Source organism: Pseudorca crassidens, unplaced genomic scaffold, assembly GCF_039906515.1.
Source record: "Pseudorca crassidens isolate mPseCra1 unplaced genomic scaffold, mPseCra1.hap1 Scaffold_63, whole genome shotgun sequence".
NCBI lineage: Eukaryota > Metazoa > Chordata > Mammalia > Artiodactyla > Delphinidae > Pseudorca > Pseudorca crassidens.
The window spans coordinates 373,132-397,008 of NW_027136315.1; positions in this window are offsets into that span (position 1 = coordinate 373,132).

A 23,877-nucleotide genomic window follows, 5' to 3' on the forward strand; every position below is an offset into this window, starting at 1 on the left:
AGACACTCGGGAGAAGTGTATGGTGTTTCCTGAAACATCTAAAAAACAAAGCAACAGAGCCTAGGGCACTTCCACTTATGGTCCTATAGCTTAGGGAAATTAAAATCAAAAAGACACAGCCACCCCAAAGTTTGGGACACCTCTGTTTACAAGAACCTCGTTTACCGTACAAGTTCAGTATCACAGAAAGTGAAAAATGGATAAAGAACTTGTGGTACTTACGTACAATGCAGTATCACTCAGCAATGAAATCTATGTCATCAGGCCCTTAGCAGCATAATGAGTGGATTCAGGTACGATGATTCTAACTGAAATAAGTCACACAGAAAAAGAAACATCATAAGATATCAGTAATACACGGAAAGTAAACTTGGCTACACAGGAACTGAATTACAGAACAGAACAGGGTCTCAAATTTAGAAAACCAACTTATGCTTGCTTAAGGGGAAAGGTGAGTTGGGGTGCTGCATAAAACCAGAGATTGAAATGAGCACAGATAAAGTTCCTTAAGCCAAATATGGAATAGACAAGAGCTACTCCTTGCTCAACGATATGGCCTCAACACCCCATATTAAACGCCTAACAATGTACCTGACTAGTAAGTATCTTAAAACCTATGGATTGCTATGTCTCCAAAAGAGAATCAAGCGTGTGTACAGGGGCATAAACACAGCTGTGACAGGATTGGAGAGGTTCGGTGAGCAAATGAAGACCCTTTGAAGTCATATTGCATGGTACCCATTACACGGGTCTCAAATCTCCAGGTTTAAGTTATTCTTCCTTCAGCTAAAACATGCATGTGGAACCCAGAGTATGATCAACCGTGTGAACGGGAGATGTGTTCAAGTATGTCTCAGTTTTCCTCCCCTGGTACTCGGGTGCAACATTCCAGACGCTTTACTAACACTCTCCCGACTTGGAGAGTCAGCGCCTTTAACCTCCTGTTTGGCCCAGTTTGCAATTTCTGCGGAAGATGAACAGGAATAGCGAGAACCAATGAGAGACTAGCTGGAGGTGTCTGGACGGGCAAATTTAACTCTCATTTCCCACCAGGAAGAGGAAATAACCAAAGGCTCAGCGTGCTGTTCCGGAACCAGATTAGGGCCTGAAGCCATCCTGCGGTGTTGCGGCCAGGTCACAAGAATGCGAGTTGAAGAAAGGAGCTCAGGGGCACTGTAATTCACAAACCTGCAGAGTTATAAATGACAGCTATCGTCCAAAAATATACTGAAGTAAGGCTGCCAAGAGGACTTGAAAGCGGGGCAGAATTGCAGGAAACCGATTTCAGGAGGTAGACTGGAATTGCATTGAAAGCATAGGAAAAGAGGCAGAACGTCCACAATGATGCACTTGGCCAAAAAGGGCGTATGCGTTTTTTCCTGAATATATTCAGGAAAAAACGCATACGCCCTTTTTGGCCAACCAAGCAAGCTTGCAAAGGAAATCTGCACTACAATGAAGTCTCACTTCCCCCCGGTCAAAAGGGCCATCTGAAAAAAGTGTAAAATCCAGAAAGGCAGGACAGGCCATGGAGAACTGGGAGCCTTGTTATGCTGATGGGCGGGATGTAAATTGCCAACAGACACTCGGGAGAAGTGTATGGTGTTTCCTGAAACATCTAAAAAACAAAGCAACAGAGCCTAGGGCACTTCCACTTATGGTCCTATAGCTTAGGGAAATTAAAATCAAAAAGACACAGCCACCCCAAAGTTTGGGACGCCTCTGTTTACAAGAACCTCGTTTACCGTACAAGTTCAACATCACAGAAAGTGAAAAATGGATAAAGAACTTGTGGTACTTACGTACAATGCAGTATCACTCAGCAATGAAATCTATGTCATCAGGCTCGTAGCAGCATAATGAGTGGATTCAGGTACGATGATTCTAACTGAAATAAGTCACACAGAAAAAGAAACATCATAAGATATCACTAATACACGGAATGTAAACTTGGCTACACAGGAACTGAATTCCAAAACAAAACAGGGTCTCAAATTTAGAAAACCAACTTATGCTTGCTTAAGGGGAAAGGTGAGTTGGGGTGCTGCATAAAACCAGAGATTGAAATGAGCACAGATAAATTTCCTTAAGCCAAATATGGAATAGACAAGAGCTACTCCTTGCTCAATGAAATGGACTCAACACACCATATTAAATGCCTAAGAATGTACCTGACTAGTAAGTATCTTAAAACCTATGGATTGCTATGTCTCCAAAAGAGAATCAAGCGTGTGTACAGGGGCATAAACGCAGCAGTGATAGGATTGGAGAGGTTCGGTGAGCAAATGAAGACCCTTTGAAGTCATATTGCATGATACCCATTCCACGGGTCTCAACTCTCCAGGTTTAAGGTATTCTTCCTTCAGCTAAAACATGCATGTGGAACCCAGAGTATGATCAACCGTGTGAACAGTAGACGTGTTCAAATATGTCTCACTTTTCCTCCCCTGGTACTCGGGTGCAACATTCCAGACGCTTTACTAACACTCTCCCCACTTGGAGAGTCAGCGCCTTTAACCTCTTGTTTGGCCCAGTTTGCAATTTCTGCGGAAGATGAACAGGAATAGGGAGAACCAATCAGAGACTAGCTGGAGGTGTCTGGACGGGCAAATTTAACTCTCATTTCCCACCAGGAAGAGGAAATAACCAAAGGCTCAGCGTGCCGTGCCGGAACCAGATTAGGGCCTGAAGCCATCCTGCGGTGTTGCGGCCAGGTCAAAAGAAAGCGAGTTGAAGAAAGGAGCTCAGGGGCACTGTAATTCACAAACCTGCAGAGTTATAAATGACAGCTATCGTCCAAAAATATACTGAAGTAAGGCTGCCAAGAGGACTTGAAAGCGGGGCAGAATTGCAGGAAACCGATTTCAGGAGGTAGACTGGAATTGCATTGAAAGCATAGGAAAAGAGGCAGAACGTCCACAATGATGCACTTGGCCTAAAAGGGCGTATGCGTTTTTTCCTGAATATATTCAGGAAAAAACGCATACGCCCTTTTTGGCCAACCAAGCAAGCTTGCAAAGGAAATCTGCACTACAATGAAGTCTCACTTCCCCCCGGTCAAAAGGGCCATCTGAAAAAAGTGTAAAATCCAGAAAGGCAGGACAGGCCATGGAGAACTGGGAGCCTTGTTATGCTGATGGGCGGGATGTAAATTGCCAACAGACACTCGGGAGAAGTGTATGGTGTTTCCTGAAACATCTAAAAAACAAAGCAACAGAGCCTAGGGCACTTCCACTTATGGTCCTATAGCTTAGGGAAATTAAAATCAAAAAGACACAGCCATCCCAAAGTTTGGGACGCCTCTGTTTACAAGAACCTCGTTTACCGTACAAGTTCAGTATCACAGAAAGTGAAAAATGGATAAAGAACTTGTGGTTCTTATGTAAAATGCAGTATCACTCAGCAATGAAATCTATGTCATCAGGCCCGTAGCAGCATAATGAGTGGATTCAGGTATGATGATTCTAACTGAAATAAGTCACACAGAAAAAGAAACATCATAAGATATCAGTAATACACGGAATGTAAACTTGGCTACACAGGAACTGAATTACAGAACAGGGTCTCAAATTTAGAAAACCAACTTATGCTTGTTTAAGGGGAAAGGTGATTTGGGGTGCTGCATGAATCCAGAGATTGAAATGAGCACAGATAAAGTTCCTTAAGCCAAATATGGAATAGACAAGAGCTACTCCTTGCTCAACGAAATGGACTCAACACCCCATATTAAATGCCTAAGAATGTACCTGACTAGTAAGTATCTTAAAACCTATGGATTGCTATGTCTCCGAAAGAGAATCAAGCATGTGTACAGGGGCATAAACGCAGCAGTGATAGGATTGGAGAGGTTCGGTGAGCAAATGAAGACCCTTTGAAGTCATATTGCATGGTACCCATTCCACGGGTTTCAACTACCCAGGTTTAAGGTATTCTTCCTTCAGCTAAAACATGCATGTGGAACCTAGAGTATGATCAACCGTGTGATCGGGAGACGTGTTCAAATATATCTCAGTTTTCGTACCCTGGTACTCGGGTGCAACATTCCAGACGCTTTACTAACACTCTCCCGACTTGGAGAGTCAGTCCCTTTAACCTCCTGTTTGGCCCAGTTTGCAATTTCTGCGGAAGATGAACAGGAATAGCGAGAACCAATGAGAGACTAGCTGGAGGTGTCTGGACGGGCAAATTTAACTCTCATTTCCCACCAGGAAGAGGAATTAACCAAAGGCTCAGTGTGCCGTTCCGGAAACAGATTAGGGCCTGAAGCCATCCTGCGGTGTTGCGGCCAGCTCACAAGAAAGCGAGTTGAAGAAAGGAGCTCAGGGGCACTGTAATTCACAAACCTGCAGAGTTATAAATGACAGCTATCGTCCAAAAATATACCGAAGTAAGGCTGCCAAGAGGACTTGAAAGCGGGGCAGAATTGCAGGAAACCGATTTCAGGAGGTAGACTGGAATTGCATTGAAAGCATAGGAAAAGAGGCAGAACCTCCTCAATGATGCACTTGGCCAAAAAGGGCGTATGCGTTTTTTCCTGAATATATTCAGGAAAAAACGCATACGCCCTTTTTGGCCAACCAAGCAAACTTGCAAAGGAAATCTGCACTACAATGAAGTCTCACTTCCCCCCGGTCAAAAGGGCCATCTGAAAAAAGTGTAAAATCCAGAAAGGCAGGACAGGCCATGGAGAACTGGGAGCCTTGTTATGCTGATGGGCGGGATGTAAATTGCCAACAGACACTCCGGAGAAGTGTATGGTGTTTCCTGAAACATCTAAAAAACAAAGCAACAGAGCCTAGGGCACTACCACTTATGGTCCTATAGCTTAGGGAAATTAAAATCAAAAAGACACAGCCACCCCAAAGTTTGGGACGCCTCTGTTTACAAGAACCTCGTTTACCGTACAAGTTCAGTATCACAGAAAGTGAAAAATGGATAAAGAACTTGTGGTACTTACGTACAATGCAGTATCACTCAGCAATGAAATCTATGTCATCAGGCCCTTAGCAGCATAATGAGTGGATTCAGGTACGATGATTCTAACTGAAATAAGTCACACAGGAAAAGAAACATCATAAGATATCACTAATACACGGAATGTAAACTTGGCTACACAGGAACTGAATTCCAAAACAGAACAGTGTCTCAAATTTAGAAAACCAACTTATGTTTGCTTAAGAGAAAAGGTGAGTCGGGGTGCTGCATAAAACCAGAGATTGAAATGAGCACAGATAAAGTTCCTTAAGCCAAATATGGAATAGACAAGAGCTACTCCTTGCTCAACGATATGGCCTCAACACCCCATATTAAACGCCTAACAATGTACCTGACTAGTAAGTATCTTAAAACCTATGGATTGCTATGTCTCCAAAAGAGAATCAAGCGTGTGTACAGGGGCATAAACACAGCTGTGACAGGATTGGAGAGGTTCGGTGAGCAAATGAAGACCCTTTGAAGTCATATTGCATGGTACCCATTACACGGGTCTCAAATCTCCAGGTTTAAGTTATTCTTCCTTCAGCTAAAACATGCATGTGGAACCCAGAGTATGATCAACCGTGTGAACGGGAGATGTGTTCAAGTATGTCTCAGTTTTCCTCCCCTGGTACTCGGGTGCAACATTCCAGACGCTTTACTAACACTCTCCCGACTTGGAGAGTCAGCGCCTTTAACCTCCTGTTTGGCCCAGTTTGCAATTTCTGCGGAAGATGAACAGGAATAGCGAGAACCAATGAGAGACTAGCTGGAGGTGTCTGGACGGGCAAATTTAACTCTCATTTCCCACCAGGAAGAGGAAATAACCAAAGGCTCAGCGTGCTGTTCCGGAACCAGATTAGGGCCTGAAGCCATCCTGCGGTGTTGCGGCCAGGTCACAAGAATGCGAGTTGAAGAAAGGAGCTCAGGGGCACTGTAATTCACAAACCTGCAGAGTTATAAATGACAGCTATCGTCCAAAAATATACTGAAGTAAGGCTGCCAAGAGGACTTGAAAGCGGGGCAGAATTGCAGGAAACCGATTTCAGGAGGTAGACTGGAATTGCATTGAAAGCATAGGAAAAGAGGCAGAACGTCCACAATGATGCACTTGGCCAAAAAGGGCGTATGCGTTTTTTCCTGAATATATTCAGGAAAAAACGCATACGCCCTTTTTGGCCAACCAAGCAAGCTTGCAAAGGAAATCTGCACTACAATGAAGTCTCACTTCCCCCCGGTCAAAAGGGCCATCTGAAAAAAGTGTAAAATCCAGAAAGGCAGGACAGGCCATGGAGAACTGGGAGCCTTGTTATGCTGATGGGCGGGATGTAAATTGCCAACAGACACTCGGGAGAAGTGTATGGTGTTTCCTGAAACATCTAAAAAACAAAGCAACAGAGCCTAGGGCACTTCCACTTATGGTCCTATAGCTTAGGGAAATTAAAATCAAAAAGACACAGCCACCCCAAAGTTTGGGACGCCTCTGTTTACAAGAACCTCGTTTACCGTACAAGTTCAACATCACAGAAAGTGAAAAATGGATAAAGAACTTGTGGTACTTACGTACAATGCAGTATCACTCAGCAATGAAATCTATGTCATCAGGCTCGTAGCAGCATAATGAGTGGATTCAGGTACGATGATTCTAACTGAAATAAGTCACACAGAAAAAGAAACATCATAAGATATCACTAATACACGGAATGTAAACTTGGCTACACAGGAACTGAATTCCAAAACAAAACAGGGTCTCAAATTTAGAAAACCAACTTATGCTTGCTTAAGGGGAAAGGTGAGTTGGGGTGCTGCATAAAACCAGAGATTGAAATGAGCACAGATAAATTTCCTTAAGCCAAATATGGAATAGACAAGAGCTACTCCTTGCTCAATGAAATGGACTCAACACACCATATTAAATGCCTAAGAATGTACCTGACTAGTAAGTATCTTAAAACCTATGGATTGCTATGTCTCCAAAAGAGAATCAAGCGTGTGTACAGGGGCATAAACGCAGCAGTGATAGGATTGGAGAGGTTCGGTGAGCAAATGAAGACCCTTTGAAGTCATATTGCATGATACCCATTCCACGGGTCTCAACTCTCCAGGTTTAAGGTATTCTTCCTTCAGCTAAAACATGCATGTGGAACCCAGAGTATGATCAACCGTGTGAACAGTAGACGTGTTCAAATATGTCTCACTTTTCCTCCCCTGGTACTCGGGTGCAACATTCCAGACGCTTTACTAACACTCTCCCCACTTGGAGAGTCAGCGCCTTTAACCTCTTGTTTGGCCCAGTTTGCAATTTCTGCGGAAGATGAACAGGAATAGGGAGAACCAATCAGAGACTAGCTGGAGGTGTCTGGACGGGCAAATTTAACTCTCATTTCCCACCAGGAAGAGGAAATAACCAAAGGCTCAGCGTGCCGTGCCGGAACCAGATTAGGGCCTGAAGCCATCCTGCGGTGTTGCGGCCAGGTCAAAAGAAAGCGAGTTGAAGAAAGGAGCTCAGGGGCACTGTAATTCACAAACCTGCAGAGTTATAAATGACAGCTATCGTCCAAAAATATACTGAAGTAAGGCTGCCAAGAGGACTTGAAAGCGGGGCAGAATTGCAGGAAACCGATTTCAGGAGGTAGACTGGAATTGCATTGAAAGCATAGGAAAAGAGGCAGAACGTCCACAATGATGCACTTGGCCTAAAAGGGCGTATGCGTTTTTTCCTGAATATATTCAGGAAAAAACGCATACGCCCTTTTTGGCCAACCAAGCAAGCTTGCAAAGGAAATCTGCACTACAATGAAGTCTCACTTCCCCCCGGTCAAAAGGGCCATCTGAAAAAAGTGTAAAATCCAGAAAGGCAGGACAGGCCATGGAGAACTGGGAGCCTTGTTATGCTGATGGGCGGGATGTAAATTGCCAACAGACACTCGGGAGAAGTGTATGGTGTTTCCTGAAACATCTAAAAAACAAAGCAACAGAGCCTAGGGCACTTCCACTTATGGTCCTATAGCTTAGGGAAATTAAAATCAAAAAGACACAGCCATCCCAAAGTTTGGGACGCCTCTGTTTACAAGAACCTCGTTTACCGTACAAGTTCAGTATCACAGAAAGTGAAAAATGGATAAAGAACTTGTGGTTCTTATGTAAAATGCAGTATCACTCAGCAATGAAATCTATGTCATCAGGCCCGTAGCAGCATAATGAGTGGATTCAGGTATGATGATTCTAACTGAAATAAGTCACACAGAAAAAGAAACATCATAAGATATCAGTAATACACGGAATGTAAACTTGGCTACACAGGAACTGAATTACAGAACAGGGTCTCAAATTTAGAAAACCAACTTATGCTTGTTTAAGGGGAAAGGTGATTTGGGGTGCTGCATGAATCCAGAGATTGAAATGAGCACAGATAAAGTTCCTTAAGCCAAATATGGAATAGACAAGAGCTACTCCTTGCTCAACGAAATGGACTCAACACCCCATATTAAATGCCTAAGAATGTACCTGACTAGTAAGTATCTTAAAACCTATGGATTGCTATGTCTCCGAAAGAGAATCAAGCATGTGTACAGGGGCATAAACGCAGCAGTGATAGGATTGGAGAGGTTCGGTGAGCAAATGAAGACCCTTTGAAGTCATATTGCATGGTACCCATTCCACGGGTTTCAACTACCCAGGTTTAAGGTATTCTTCCTTCAGCTAAAACATGCATGTGGAACCTAGAGTATGATCAACCGTGTGATCGGGAGACGTGTTCAAATATATCTCAGTTTTCGTACCCTGGTACTCGGGTGCAACATTCCAGACGCTTTACTAACACTCTCCCGACTTGGAGAGTCAGTCCCTTTAACCTCCTGTTTGGCCCAGTTTGCAATTTCTGCGGAAGATGAACAGGAATAGCGAGAACCAATGAGAGACTAGCTGGAGGTGTCTGGACGGGCAAATTTAACTCTCATTTCCCACCAGGAAGAGGAATTAACCAAAGGCTCAGTGTGCCGTTCCGGAAACAGATTAGGGCCTGAAGCCATCCTGCGGTGTTGCGGCCAGCTCACAAGAAAGCGAGTTGAAGAAAGGAGCTCAGGGGCACTGTAATTCACAAACCTGCAGAGTTATAAATGACAGCTATCGTCCAAAAATATACCGAAGTAAGGCTGCCAAGAGGACTTGAAAGCGGGGCAGAATTGCAGGAAACCGATTTCAGGAGGTAGACTGGAATTGCATTGAAAGCATAGGAAAAGAGGCAGAACCTCCTCAATGATGCACTTGGCCAAAAAGGGCGTATGCGTTTTTTCCTGAATATATTCAGGAAAAAACGCATACGCCCTTTTTGGCCAACCAAGCAAACTTGCAAAGGAAATCTGCACTACAATGAAGTCTCACTTCCCCCCGGTCAAAAGGGCCATCTGAAAAAAGTGTAAAATCCAGAAAGGCAGGACAGGCCATGGAGAACTGGGAGCCTTGTTATGCTGATGGGCGGGATGTAAATTGCCAACAGACACTCCGGAGAAGTGTATGGTGTTTCCTGAAACATCTAAAAAACAAAGCAACAGAGCCTAGGGCACTACCACTTATGGTCCTATAGCTTAGGGAAATTAAAATCAAAAAGACACAGCCACCCCAAAGTTTGGGACGCCTCTGTTTACAAGAACCTCGTTTACCGTACAAGTTCAGTATCACAGAAAGTGAAAAATGGATAAAGAACTTGTGGTACTTACGTACAATGCAGTATCACTCAGCAATGAAATCTATGTCATCAGGCCCTTAGCAGCATAATGAGTGGATTCAGGTACGATGATTCTAACTGAAATAAGTCACACAGGAAAAGAAACATCATAAGATATCACTAATACACGGAATGTAAACTTGGCTACACAGGAACTGAATTCCAAAACAGAACAGTGTCTCAAATTTAGAAAACCAACTTATGTTTGCTTAAGAGAAAAGGTGAGTCGGGGTGCTGCATAAAACCAGAGATTGAAATGAGCACAGATAAAGTTCCTTAAGCCAAATATGGAATAGACAAGAGCTACTCCTTGCTCAACGAAATGGACTCAACAACCCATATTAAACGCCTAAGAATGTACCTGACTAGTAAGTATCTTAAAACCTATGGATTGCTATGTCTCTGAAAGAGAATCAAGCATGTGTACAGGGGCATAAACGCAGCAGTGATAGGATTGGAGAGGTTCGGTGAGCAAATGAAGCCCCTTTGAAGTCATATTGCATGGTACCCATTCCACGGGTTTCAACTACCCAGGTTTAAGGTATTCTTCCTTCAGCTAAAACATGCATGTGGAACCTAGAGTATGATCAACCATGTGATCGGGAGACGTGTTCAAATATGTCTCAGTTTTCGTACCCTGGTACTCGGGTGCAACATTCCAGACGCTTTACTAACACTCTCCCGACTTGGAGATTCAGTCCCTTTAACCTCCTGTTTGGCCCAGTTTGTAATTTCTGAGGAAGATGAACAGGAATAGTGAGAACAAATGAGAGACTAGCTGGAGGTGTCTGGACGGGCAAATTTAACTCTCATTTCCCACCAGGAATAGGAATTAACCAAAGGCTCAGCGTGCCGTGCCGGAACCAGATTAGGGCCTGAAGCCATCCTGCGGTGTTGCGGCCAGCTCACAAGAAAGCGAGTTGAAGAAAGGAGCTCAGGGGCACTGTAATTCACAAACCTGCAGAGTTATAAATGACAGCTATCGTCCAAAAATATACTGAAGTAAGGCTGCCAAGAGGACTTGAAAGCGGGGCAGAATTGCAGGAAACCGATTTCAGGAGGTAGACTGGAATTGCATTGAAAGCATAGGAAAAGAGGCAGAACGTCCTCAATGATGCACTTGGCCAAAAAGGGCGTATGCGTTTTTTCCTGAATATATTCAGGAAAAAACGCATACGCCCTTTTTGGCCAACCAAGCAAACTTGCAAAGGAAATCTGCACTACAATGAAGTCTCACTTCCCCCCGGTCAAAAGGGCCATCTGAAAAAAGTGTAAAATCCAGAAAGGCAGGACAGGCCATGGAGAACTGGGAGCCTTGTTATGCTGATGGGCGGGATGTAAATTGCCAACAGACACTCGGGAGAAGTGTATGGTGTTTCCTGAAACATCTAAAAAACAAAGCAACAGAGCCTAGGGCACTTCCACTTATGGTCCTATAGCTTAGGGAAATTAAAATCAAAAAGACACAGCCACCCCAAAGTTTGGGACGCCTCTGTTTACAAGAACCTCGTTTACCGTACAAGTTCAGTATCACAGAAAGTGAAAAATGGATAAAGAACTTGTGGTATTTACGTACAATGCAGTATCACTCAGCAATGAAATCTATGTCATCAGGCCCTTAGCAGCATAATGAGTGGATTCAGGTACGATGATTCTAACTGAAATAAGTCACACAGAAAAAGAAACATCATAAGATATCACTAATACACGGAATGTAAACTTGGCTACACAGGAACTGAACTCCAAAACAGAACAGGGTCTCAAATTTAGAAAACCAACTTATGTTTGCTTAAGAGAAAAGGTGAGTTGGGGTGCTGCATAAAACCAGAGATTGAAATGAGCACAGATAAAGTTCCTTAAGCCAAATATGGAATAGACAAGAGCTACTCCTTGCTCAATGAAATGGACTCAACACCCCATATTAAACGCCTAAGAATGTACCTGACTAGTAAGTATCTTAAAACCTATGGATTGCTATGTCTCCAAAAGAGAATCAAGCATGTGTACAGGGGCATAAACGCAGCAGTGATAGGATTGGAGAGGTTCGGTGAGCAAATGAAGACCCTTTGAAGTCATATTGCATGGTACCCATTCCACGGGTTTCAACTACCCAGGTTTAAGGTATTCTTCCTTCAGCTAAAACATGCATGTGGAACCCAGAGTATGATCAACCGTGTGAACGGGAGACGTGTTCAAATATGTCTCAGTTTTCGTACCCTGGTACTCGGGTGCAACATTCCAGACGCTTTACTAACAGTCTCCCAACTTGGAGAGTCAGTCCCTTTAACCTCCTGTTTGGCCCAGTTTGCAATTTCTGCGGAAGATGAACAGGAATAGGGAGAACCAATGAGAGACTAGCTGGAGGTGTCTGGACGGGCAAATTTAACTCTCATTTCCCACCAGGAAGAGGAATTAACCAAAGGCTCAGCGTGCCGTGCCGGAACCAGATTAGGGCCTGAAGCCATCCTGCGGTGTTGCGGCAAGCTCACAAGAAAGCGAGTTGAAGAAAGGAGCTCAGGGGCACTGTAATTCACAAAACTGCAGAGTTATAAATGACAGCTATCGTCCAAAAATATACTGAAGTAAGGCTGCCAAGAGGACTTGAAAGCGGTGCAGAATTGCAGGAAACCGATTTCAGGAGGTAGACTGGAATTGCATTGAAAGCATAGGAAAAGAGGCAGAACGTCCTCAATGATGCACTTGGCCAAAAAGGGCGTATGCGTTTTTTCCTGAATATATTCAGGAAAAAACGCATACGCCCTTTTTGGCCAACCAAGCAAACTTGCAAAGGAAATCTGCACTACAATGAAGTCTCACTTCCCCCCGGTCAAAAGGGCCATCTGAAAAAAGTGTAAAATCCAGAAAGGCAGGACAGGCCATGGAGAACTGGGAGCCTTGTTATGCTGATGGGCGGGATGTAAATTGCCAACAGACACTCGGGAGAAGTGTATGGTGTTTCCTGAAACATCTAAAAAACAAAGGAACAGAGCCTAGGGCACTTCCACTTATGGTCCTATAGCTTAGGGAAATTAAAATCAAAAAGACACAGCCACCCCAAAGTTTGGGACGCCTCTGTTTACAAGAACCTCGTTTACCGTACAAGTTCAGTATCACAGAAAGTGAAAAATGGATAAAGAACTTGTGGTACTTACGTACAATGCAGTATCACTCAGCAATGAAATCTATGTCATCAGGCCCGTAGCAGCATAATGAGTGGATTCAGGTACGATGATTCTAACTGAAATAAGTCACACAGAAAAAGAAACATCATAAGATATCACTAATACACGGAATGTAAACTTGGCTACACAGGAACTGAACTCCAAAACAGAACAGGGTCTCAAATTTAGAAAACCAACTTATGTTTGCTTAAGAGAAAAGGTGAGTTGGGGTGCTGCATAAAACCAGAGATTGAAATGAGCACAGATAAAGTTCCTTAAGCCAAATATGGAATAGACAAGAGCTACTCCTTGCTCAATGAAATGGACTCAACACCCCATATTAAACGCCTAAGAATGTACCTGACTAGTAAGTATCTTAAAACCTATGGATTGCTATGTCTCCAAAAGAGAATCAAGCATGTGTACAGGGGCATAAACGCAGCAGTGATAGGATTGGAGAGGTTCGGTGAGCAAATGAAGACCCTTTGAAGTCATATTGCATGGTACCCATTGCACGGGTCTCAACTCTCCAGGTTTAAGGTATTCTTCCTTCAGCTAAAACATGCATGTGGAACCCAGAGTATGATCAACCGTGTGAACGGGAGACGTGTTCAAATATGTCTCAGTTTTCGTACCCTGGTACTCGGGTGCAACATTCCAGACGCTTTACTAACACTCTCCCAACTTGGAGAGTCAGTTCCTTTTAACCTCTTGTTTGGACCAGTTTGCAATTTCTGTGGAAGATGAACAGGAATAGGGAGAACCAATGAGAGACTAGCTGAAGGTGTCTGGACGGGCAAATTTAACTCTCATTTCCCACCAGGAAGAGGAAATAACCAAAGGCTCAGCATGCCGTGCCGGAACCAGATTAGGGCCTGAAGCCATCCTGCGGTGTTGCGGCCAGCTCACAAGAAAGCGAGTTGAAGAAAGGAGCTCAGGGGCACTGTAATTCACAAAACTTCAGTGTTATAAATGACAGTTATCGTCCAAAAATATACTGAAGTAAGGCTGCCAAGAGGACTTGAAAGCGGGGCAGAATTGCAGGAAACCGATTTCAGGAGGTAGACTGGAATTGCATTGTAAGCATAGGAAAAGAGGCAGAACGTCCACAGTGATGCACTTGGCCAAAAAGGGCGTATGCGTTTTTTCCTGAATATATTCAGGAAAAAACGCATACGCACTTTTTGGCCAACCAAGCAAACTTGCAAAGGAAATCTGCACTACAATGAAGTCTCACTTCCCCCCGGTCAATAGGGCCATCTGAAAAAAGAATAAAATCCAGAAAGGCAGGACAGACCATGGAGAACTGGGAGCCTTGTTATGCTGATGGGCGGGATGTAAATTGCCAACAGACACTCGGGAGAAGTGTATGGTGTTTCCTGAAACATCTAAAAAACAAAGCAACAGAGCCTAGGGCACTTCCACTTATGGTCCTATAGCTTAGGGAAATTAAAATCAAAAAGACACAGCCACCCCAAAGTTTGGGACGCCTCTGTTTACAAGAACCTCGTTTACCGTACAAGTTCAGTATCACAGAAAGTGAAAAATGGATAAAGAACTTGTGGTATTTACGTACAATGCAGTATCACTCAGCAATGAAATCTATGTCATCAGGCCCTTAGCAGCATAATGAGTGGATTCAGGTACGATGATTCTAACTGAAATAAGTCACACAGAAAAAGAAACATCATAAGATATCACTAATACACGGAATGTAAACTTGGCTACACAGGAACTGAACTCCAAAACAGAACAGGGTCTCAAATTTAGAAAACCAACTTATGTTTGCTTAAGAGAAAAGGTGAGTTGGGGTGCTGCATAAAACCAGAGATTGAAATGAGCACAGATAAAGTTCCTTAAGCCAAATATGGAATAGACAAGAGCTACTCCTTGCTCAATGAAATGGACTCAACACCCCATATTAAACGCCTAAGAATGTACCTGACTAGTAAGTATCTTAAAACCTATGGATTGCTATGTCTCCAAAAGAGAATCAAGCATGTGTACAGGGGCATAAACGCAGCAGTGATAGGATTGGAGAGGTTCGGTGAGCAAATGAAGACCCTTTGAAGTCATATTGCATGGTACCCATTCCACGGGTTTCAACTACCCAGGTTTAAGGTATTCTTCCTTCAGCTAAAACATGCATGTGGAACCCAGAGTATGATCAACCGTGTGAACGGGAGACGTGTTCAAATATGTCTCAGTTTTCGTACCCTGGTACTCGGGTGCAACATTCCAGACGCTTTACTAACACTCTCCCAACTTGGAGAGTCAGTCCCTTTAACCTCCTGTTTGGCCCAGTTTGCAATTTCTGCGGAAGATGAACAGGAATAGGGAGAACCAATGAGAGACTAGCTGGAGGTGTCTGGACGGGCAAATTTAACTCTCATTTCCCACCAGGAAGAGGAATTAACCAAAGGCTCAGCGTGCCGTGCCGGAACCAGATTAGGGCCTGAAGCCATCCTGCGGTGTTGCGGCAAGCTCACAAGAAAGCGAGTTGAAGAAAGGAGCTCAGGGGCACTGTAATTCACAAAACTGCAGAGTTATAAATGACAGCTATCGTCCAAAAATATACTGAAGTAAGGCTGCCAAGAGGACTTGAAAGCGGGGCAGAATTGCAGGAAACCGATTTCAGGAGGTAGACTGGAATTGCATTGAAAGCATAGGAAAAGAGGCAGAACGTCCACAATGATGCACTTGGCCAAAAAGGGCGTATGCGTTTTTTCCTGAATATATTCAGGAAAAAACGCATACGCCCTTTTTGGCCAACCAAGCAAACTTGCAAAGGAAATCTGCACTACAATGAAGTCTCACTTCCCCCCGGTCAAAAGGGCCATCTGAAAAAAGTGTAAAATCCAGAAAGGCAGGACAGGCCATGGAGAACTGGGAGCCTTTTTATGCTGATGGGCGGGATGTAAATTGCCAACAGACACTCGGGAGAAGTGTATGGTGTTTCCTGAAACATCTAAAAAACAAAGGAACAGAGCCTAGGGCACTTCCACTTATGGTCCTATAGCTTAGGGAAATTAAAATCAAAAAGACACAGCCACCCCAAAGTTTGGGACGCCTCTGTTTACAAGAACCTCGTTTACCGTACAAGTTCAGTATCACAGAAAGTGAAAAATGGATAAAGAACTTGTGGTACTTACGTACAATGCAGTATCACTCAGCAATGAAATCTATGTCATCAGGCCCGTAGCAGCATAATGAGTGGATTCAGGTACGATGATTCTAACTGAAATAAGTCACACAGAAAAAGAAACATCATAAGATATCACTAATACACGGAATGTAAACTTGGCTACACAGGAACTGAACTCCAAAACAGAACAGGGTCTCAAATTTAGAAAACCAACTTATGTTTGCTTAAGAGAAAAGGTGAGTTGGGGTGCTGCATAAAACCAGAGATTGAAATGAGCACAGATAAAGTTCCTTAAGCCAAATATGGAATAGACAAGAGCTACTCCTTGCTCAATGAAATGGACTCAACACCCCATATTAAACGCCTAAGAATGTACCTGACTAGTAAGTATCTTAAAACCTATGGATTGCTATGTCTCCAAAAGAGAATCAAGCATGTGTACAGGGGCATAAACGCAGCAGTGATAGGATTGGAGAGGTTCGGTGAGCAAATGAAGACCCTTTGAAGTCATATTGCATGGTACCCATTGCACGGGTCTCAACTCTCCAGGTTTAAGGTATTCTTCCTTCAGCTAAAACATGCATGTGGAACCCAGAGTATGATCAACCGTGTGAACGGGAGACGTGTTCAAATATGTCTCAGTTTTCGTACCCTGGTACTCGGGTGCAACATTCCAGACGCTTTACTAACACTCTCCCAACTTGGAGAGTCAGTTCCTTTTAACCTCTTGTTTGGACCAGTTTGCAATTTCTGTGGAAGATGAACAGGAATAGGGAGAACCAATGAGAGACTAGCTGAAGGTGTCTGGACGGGCAAATTTAACTCTCATTTCCCACCAGGAAGAGGAAATAACCAAAGGCTCAGCATGCCGTGCCGGAACCAGATTAGGGCCTGAAGCCATCCTGCGGTGTTGCGGCCAGGTCACAAGAAAGCGAGTTGAAGAAAGGAGCTCAGGGGCACTGTAATTCACAAAACTTCAGTGTTATAAATGACAGTTATCGTCCAAAAATATACTGAAGTAAGGCTGCCAAGAGGACTTGAAAGCGGGGCAGAATTGCAGGAAACCGATTTCAGGAGGTAGACTGGAATTGCATTGAAAGCATAGGAAAAGAGGCAGAACGTCCACAGTGATGCACTTGGCCAAAAAGGGCGTATGCGTTTTTTCCTGAATATATTCAGGAAAAAACGCATACGCACTTTTTGGCCAACCAAGCAAACTTGCAAAGGAAATCTGCACTACAATGAAGTCTCACTTCCCCCCGGTCAATAGGGCCATCTGAAAAAAGAATAAAATCCAGAAAGGCAGGACAGACCATGGAGAACTGGGAGCCTTGTTATGCTGATGGGCGGGATGTAAATTGCCAACAGACACTCGGGAGAAGTGTATGGTGTTTCCTGAAACATCTAAAAAACAAAGGAACAGAGCCTAGGGCACTTCCACTTATGGTCCTATAGCTTAGGGAAATTAAAATCAAAAAGACACAGCCACCCCAAAGTATGGAACGGCTCTGTTTACAAGAACCTCGTTTACAGTACAAGTTCAACATCGCAAAAAGTGAAAAATGGATAAAGAAGTTGTGGTATTTACTTACAAAGCAATATCACTCAGCAATGAAATCTATGTCAACAGGCCCTTAGCAGCACAAAGAGTGGATTCAGGTACGATGATTCTAACTGAAATAAGTCACACAGAAAAAGAAACATCATAAGATATCACTAATACACGGAATGTAAACTTGGCTACACAGGAACTGAATTACAGAACAGAACAGGGTGTCAAATTTAGAAAACCAACTTATGCTTGCTTAAGGGGAAAGGTGAGTTGGGGTGCTGCATAAAACCAGAGATTGAAATGAGCACAGATAAAGTTCCTTAAGCCAAATATGGAATAGACAAGAGCTACTCCTTGCTCAATGAAATGGACTCAACACCCCATATTAAACGCTTAAGAATGTACCTGACTAGTAAGTATCTTAAAACCTATGGATTGCTATGTCTCCAAAAGAGAATCAAGCATGTGTACAGGGGCATAAACGCAGCAGTGATAGGATTGGAGAGGTTCGGTGAGCAAATGAAGACCCTTTGAAGTCATATTGCATGGTACCCATTGCACGGGTTTCAACTACCCAGGTTTAAGGTATTCTTCCTTCAGCTAAAACATGCATGTGGAACCCAGAGTATGATCAACCGTGTGAACGGGAGACGTGTTCAAATATGTCTCAGTTTTCGTACCCTGGTACTCGGGTGCAACATTCCAGACGCTTTACTAACACTCTCCCAACTTGGAGAGTCAGTCCCTTTAACCTCCTGTTTGGCCCAGTTTACAATTTCTGCGGAAGATGAACAGGAATAGGGAGAACCAATGAGAGACTAGCTGGAGGTGTCTGGACGGGCAAATTTAACTCTCATTTCCCACCAGGAAGAGGAATTAACCAAAGGCTCAGCGTGCCGTGCCGGAACCAGATTAGGGCCTGAAGCCATCCTGCGGTGTTGCGGCAAGCTCACAAGAAAGCGAGTTGAAGAAAGGAGCTCAGGGGCACTGTAATTCACAAAACTGCAGAGTTATAAATGACAGCTATCGTCCAAAAATATACTGAAGTAAGGCTGCCAAGAGGACTTGAAAGCGGGGCAGAATTGCAGGAAACCGATTTCAGGAGGTAGACTGGAATTGCATTGAAAGCATAGGAAAAGAGGCAGAACGTCCTCAATGATGCACTTGGCCAAAAAGGGCGTATGCGTTTTTTCCTGAATATATTCAGGAAAAAACGCATACGCCCTTTTTGGCCAACCAAGCAAACTTGCAAAGGAAATCTGCACTACAATGAAGTCTCACTTCCCCCCGGTCAAAAGGGCCATCTGAAAAAAGTGTAAAATCCAGAAAGGCAGGACAGGCCATGGAGAACTGGGAGCCTTGTTATGCTGATGGGCGGGATGTAAATTGCCAACAGACACTCGGGAGAAGTGTATGGTGTTTCCTGAAACATCTAAAAAACAAAGGAACAGAGCCTAGGGCACTTCCACTTATGGTCCTATAGCTTAGGGAAATTAAAATCAAAAAGACACAGCCACCCCAAAGTTTGGGACGCCTCTGTTTACAAGAACCTCGTTTACCATACAAGTTCAGTATCACAGAAAGTGAAAAATGGATAAAGAACTTGTGGTACTTACGTACAATGCAGTATCACTCAGCAATGAAATCTATGTCATCAGGCCCGTAGCAGCATAATGAGTGGATTCAGGTACGATGATTCTAACTGAAATAAGTCACACAGAAAAAGAAACATCATAAGATATCACTAATACACGGAATGTAAACTTGGCTACACAGGAACTGAACTCCAAAACAGAACAGGGTCTCAAATTTAGAAAACCAACTTATGTTTGCTTAAGAGAAAAGGTGAGTTGGGGTGCTGCATAAAACCAGAGATTGAAATGAGCACAGATAAAGTTCCTTAAGCCAAATATGGAATAGACAAGAGCTACTCCTTGCTCAATGAAATGGACTCAACACCCCATATTAAACGCCTAAGAATGTACCTGACTAGTAAGTATCTTAAAACCTATGGATTGCTATGTCTCCAAAAGAGAATCAAGCATGTGTACAGGGGCATAAACGCAGCAGTGATAGGATTGGAGAGGTTCGGTGAGCAAATGAAGACCCTTTGAAGTCATATTGCATGGTACCCATTGCACGGGTCTCAACTCTCCAGGTTTAAGGTATTCTTCCTTCAGCTAAAACATGCATGTGGAACCCAGAGTATGATCAACCGTGTGAACGGGAGACGTGTTCAAATATGTCTCAGTTTTCGTACCCTGGTACTCGGGTGCAACATTCCAGACACTTTACTAACACTCTCCCAACTTGGAGAGTCAGTTCCTTTTAACCTCTTGTTTGGCCCAGTTTGCAATTTCTGTGGAAGATGAACAGGAATAGGGAGAACCAATGAGAGACTAGCTGAAGGTGTCTGGACGGGCAAATTTAACTCTCATTTCCCACCAGGAAGAGGAAATAACCAAAGGCTCAGCATGCCGTGCCGGAACCAGATTAGGGCCTGAAGCCATCCTGCGGTGTTGCGGCCAGCTCACAAGAAAGCGAGTTGAAGAAAGGAGCTCAGGGGCACTGTAATTCACAAAACTTCAGTGTTATAAATGACAGTTATCGTCCAAAAATATACTGAAGTAAGGCTGCCAAGAGGACTTGAAAGCGGGGCAGAATTGCAGGAAACCGATTTCAGGAGGTAGACTGGAATTGCATTGAAAGCATAGGAAAAGAGGCAGAACGTCCACAGTGATGCACTTGGCCAAAAAGGGCGTATGCATTTTTTCCTGAATATATTCAGGAAAAAACGCATACGCACTTTTTGGCCAACCAAGCAAACTTGCAAAGGAAATCTGCACTACAATGAAGTCTCACTTCCCCCCGGTCAATAGGGCCATCTGAAAAAAGAATAAAATCCAGAAAGGCAGGACAGACCATGGAGAACTGGGAGCCTTGTTATGCTGATGGGCGGGATGTAAATTGCCAACAGACACTCGGGAGAAGTGTATGGTGTTTCCTGAAACATCTAAAAAACAAAGGAACAGAGCCTAGGGCACTTCCACTTATGGTCCTATAGCTTAGGGAAATTAAAATCAAAAAGACACAGCCACCCCAAAGTATGGAACGGCTCTGTTTACAAGAACCTCGTTTACAGTACAAGTTCAACATCGCAAAAAGTGAAAAATGGATAAAGAAGTTGTGGTATTTACTTACAAAGCAATATCACTCAGCAATGAAATCTATGTCAACAGGCCCTTAGCAGCACAAAGAGTGGATTCAGGTACGATGATTCTAACTGAAATAAGTCACACAGAAAAAGAAACATCATAAGATATCAGTAATACACGGAATGTAAACTTGGCTACACAGGAACTGAATTACAGAACAGAACAGGGTCTCAAATTTAGAAAACCAACTTATGCTTGCTTAAGGGGAAAGGTGAGTTGGGGTGCTGCATAAAACCAGAGATTGAAATGAGCACAGATAAAGTTCCTTAAGCCAAATATGGAATAGACAAGAGCTACTCCTTGCTCAACGAAATGGACTCAACACCGCATATTAAACGCCTAAGAATGTACCTGACTAGTAAGTATCTTAAAACCTATGGATTGCTATGTCTCCGAAAGAGAATCAAGCATGTGTACAGGGGCATAAACGCAGCAGTGATAGGATTGGAGAGGTTCGGTGAGCAAATGAAGACCCTTTGAAGTCATATTGCATGGTACCCATTCCACGGGTTTCAACTACCCAGGTTTAAGGTATTCTTCCTTCAGCTAAAACATGCATGTGGAACCTAGAGTATGATCAACCGTGTGATCGGGAGACGTGTTCAAATATATCTCAGTTTTCGTACCCTGGTACTCGGGTGCAACATTCCAGACGCTTTACTAACACTCTCCCGACTTGGAGAGTCAGTCCCTTTAACCTCCTGTTTGGCCCAGTTTGCAATTTCTGCGGAAGATGAACAGGAATAGCGAGAACCAATGAGAGACTAGCTGGAGGTGTCTGGACGGGCAAATTTAACTCTCATTTCCCACCAGGAAGAGGAAATAAACAAAGGCTCAGCGTGCCATGCCGGAACCAGATTAGGGCCTGAAGCCATCCTGCGGTGTTGCGGCCAGGTCACAAGAAAGCGAGTTGAAGAAAGGAGCTCAGGGGCACTGTAATTCACAAACCTGCAGAGTTATAAATGACAGCTATCGTCCAAAAATATACTGAAGTAAGGCTGCCAAGAGGACTTGAAAGCGGGGCAGAATTGCAGGAAACTGATTTCAGGAGGTAGACTGGAATTGCATTGAAAGCATAGGAAAAGAGGCAGAACGTCCACAATGATGCACTTGGCCAAAAAGGGCATATGCGTTTTTTCCTGAATATATTCAGGAAAAAACGCATACGCCCTTTTTGGCCAACAAAGCAAGCTTGCAAAGGAAATCTGCACTACAATGAAGTCTCACTTCCCCCTGGTCAAAAGGGCCATCTGAAAAAAGTGTAAAATCCAGAAAGGCAGGACAGGCCATGGAGAACTGGGAGCCTTGTTATGCTGATGGGCGGGATGTACATTGCCAACAGACACTCGGGAGAAGTGTATGGTGTTTCCTGAAACACCTAGAAAACAAAGCAACAGAGCCAAGGGCACTTCCACTTATGGTCCTATAGCTTAGGGAAATTAAAATCAAAAAGACACAGCCACCCCAAAATTTGGGACGGCTCTTTTTACAGAAATCTCTTCTACGGCACAAGTTAAATATCCCAGAGAGCAAATAATGGATAAAGAAGTTGCGGTACTTATGTACAACAGAATACCACTCAGCAATGAAATCTATGTCATCAGGCCCGTGCCAGCATAATGAGTGGATTGAGGCACGATGATTCTAAGTGAAATAAGTCACACAGAAAAAGAATCATCATAAGGTATCACTAATACACGGAATGTGAACTTGGCTACACATGAACTGAATTACAAAACAGAACAGGGTCTCAAGTTTAGAAAACCAACTTATGCCTGCTTAAGGGGGAAGGTGAGTTGGGGTGCTGCATGAAAGCAGAGTTTGAAATTAGCACAGATACCGTTCCATAAGCCAAATATGTAATAGACAAGACCTACCCCTTGCTCAACGAAATGGATTCAACAATGAGGTATCACCTCACACCTGGTAGAATAGGCATCATAGAAAATCTACAAACAAAAAATGCTGGAAAGGGTGTGGCGAAAAGGAACCCTCTTCCACTATTGTTGGGAATATAAATTGATACAGTCATTATGGAGAACAATATGGAATTTCTTAAGAAACTAACAATAGAATTACCATATGATACAGCAATCCCAGTACTGGACATATACCCAGACAAAACCATAAATCAAAAAGAGTCATTCACCGCAATGTTCATTGCATCACTATTTACAATATCGAGGTAATGGAAGCAACCTAAATGCCCACAGACAGACGAATGCATAAAGCTGTGGTACATATATAAAATGGAATATTACTAAGCCATGAAAAGGAATGAAATTGGGTCATTTGTAGAGACGTCGATGGATCTAGAGACTGTCATACAGAGTGAAGTAAGTCAGAAAGAGAAAAACAAATCTTGTATATTCATGCATATATGTGGAACCTAGAAAAACTGTACAGATTAACCATTTTGCAAGGCATAAATAGAGCAACAGATGTAGACAACAAACGTATGGACAACAAGGGGGGAAAGCTGTTGGGGGGGGTGGTGATGGGAGGAGTTGAGAGACTGGGATTGGCATGTATACATTTATATGTATAAAATAGATAACCAATAAGAACCTGCTGTATAAAAATATAAAATAAAATTCAAAATTAAAAAGAAATAAAATTTAAAAAATAAAACAGAAAAAACAATTATTCCCTGCACATACATGTATTTATATGAATAAATTATTTCCATGCTTATATCTGTAAATACAAAAAAGAGGAATAAAATCTACCTTGAACCAAAAACGAAAAAGAGAAAAAAACACAGAACCCACCAGTTACACAGAGGAAAACCGTATCAGGGCACTTGCTCCAGTTGTAAACAATTCTGAAGTTGGTCAGTGGTGGGGAATCGTCTCCCATTCAGCCAGCAGCCCCCACGCAACAAGCGTCCTCATTGCAAAGCTGGGGCACCGTGCCGAGGCATCTGTGAGTAAACGTGAGCTGAGCCCCAGGCCAGTTGCTGCTGAACTATTCCCACCCGTCCCAGGTAAAACACCTGAATATATACAAGGACTTGAAAGCCTAGAGGAAGGGCCATAGAGCCACACGAGTGACAGCATGCCGGCCGACTTGGTGCCTGCAGGCCAGCCAGGATGGTCCTGGCC